Source organism: Lolium perenne, chromosome 3 (assembly GCF_019359855.2).
Source record: "Lolium perenne isolate Kyuss_39 chromosome 3, Kyuss_2.0, whole genome shotgun sequence".
Classification (NCBI taxonomy): domain Eukaryota; kingdom Viridiplantae; phylum Streptophyta; class Magnoliopsida; order Poales; family Poaceae; genus Lolium; species Lolium perenne.
This window is the reverse complement of record NC_067246.2, coordinates 36,782,343-36,783,958: the sequence shown is the minus strand read 5'-3', so window position 1 is coordinate 36,783,958 and position 1,616 is coordinate 36,782,343. Positions and strand designations below refer to the sequence as shown.

The window sequence follows — 1,616 nt, the reverse complement described above, 5'->3', positions numbered from 1 at the left end:
ACCAAACCGCACGGCAAAGGCCTTTGCCGTGCGCTCGCCACTTTGCCGTGCGGCCGCCCCTTTGCCGTGCGCGCGCTCGTTGCCGTGCGCTCGAACGTTTGCCGTGCGCGCGTTCTCTGCCGTGCGTCGTGGAGGCTGCCGTGCACCCCGACGTTGCCGTGCGCCCAATCGTTGCCGTGCTCCTCCTCTTTGCCGTGCGCCCACTCCCCAGCATGCACGGCAAAGGATTCTCCAGGGACACCCACTGGCTTCCCAGGAGCACAGGCTTGCGCCACGTGGCGCCTTTGCCGTGTGTATGCACACGGCAAAGTGACCAAATGTCCTTTGCCGTGTGCATACACACGGCAAAGGCCCCTGGTTTTTTTATTTTTTTTCTGTTTTCCACTAATCCCTGCATTTCAAAATAGCATTTCACATATATATAACATATACAACATATATATTCACCATAGCATCACCAAACACATGAACAACACCACAAATACATCAACACACATAGTTTATGCATAACAAGTGCAATGTCCACACAAATACATCAACACACATCAAGTACAAGTACAATCCATAACAAGTGTAATGTCCACAAATCCATCAAGACCATGCCATCAACCTTGTCCTCCTCCGCTTCCGCCGGCCTCATTGTCATTGCCTTGTGAATAATTATCTATAAGGTTGATGGAATGAACATTTGCATTTGCATTTGCATATTGAACACTTGAACAAGTACAAGTAGCGGGTTGGGCACAAGAGGACTCACCGAGGTTCATGCTCCGGATGATGTTCATGTTGTTGACGGTGATAGGTGTCCCCGGGGTCTGAGTGGGCGGTGGCGGCATCCACATGGAGTAAGGTGGAGGAGGAAGACTCCCCGGTGGAGAAGACAGAGCCGTCTGGCTCATCAGCCAGCTCATCTGTGCCTGCTGCTGCTGCATCATCTCTTGCTGCTGTTGCATCTGCATCATCTGTGTCTGCTGCCGTCTTTACTGCAGAATCTGCTGCTCCATCTGCGCCCTTTGCTCCTGGGCCGCCTGCTCCTTCGCTGCCATCTCCTCCTACGTTGTGTTGCCGCGATGTCATTAACATTTCAATGGAAAGCATGTAAAGGAAATGTAGAGACCCGAGGAAGAACATACCCGTAACCGCTCGACAGCTAGATCCGAAGCCCGTGGCCGGGGCTCTACCTCAGGCTGGCCGCTCTTACGACCACGACGGATCTGGCGGAGAGAGGGAACCCTCGCTGGGTCGACGCACCCGTCACCAAACCATAGGCGGCCATGCTTCAAGCCTACTCCCGCAAGCACCGCGACCTCAGGGTCAAAGTCCTCGGCCTCTGGATTGGCCTCCTCGCCGTACTTCTGCTTGAACTTGGAGACATACGACGTGTACTGGGTCTCGGATTGCGGGTTAACCCACACGGACCCCGTCTCAGGATCAGGCGTCTTCCTTTGCTTCATCTTCTTTAGCACGGCAAAGACGTTAGGCTTCGCTCCTGTCCTGACTTCCTGCAAAAGAGAACATGTAATTGAGTGAAGTGACACACCCTTGCGGAGTTAACAAATATATAACATGAATTCAAAGAATGAAGGAACCATTAATTTGCTCACCTCCTTCTGCAG

General features: G+C 52.8%; 1 long non-coding RNA gene across 1 annotated transcript; it reads right to left on the bottom strand.

Annotated features, from left to right (window-relative positions):
- Positions 1 to 385: 385 nt before the first annotated feature.
- Positions 386 to 930, bottom strand: LOC127338045 (uncharacterized). The gene is made up of 2 exons (XR_007874171.2): positions 758 to 930; positions 386 to 664 (listed from the first exon to the last, which is right to left on the bottom strand). It is a non-coding gene; the product is annotated as an uncharacterized lncRNA (long non-coding RNA).
- Between the last annotated feature and the right edge of the window lie 686 nt (positions 931 to 1,616).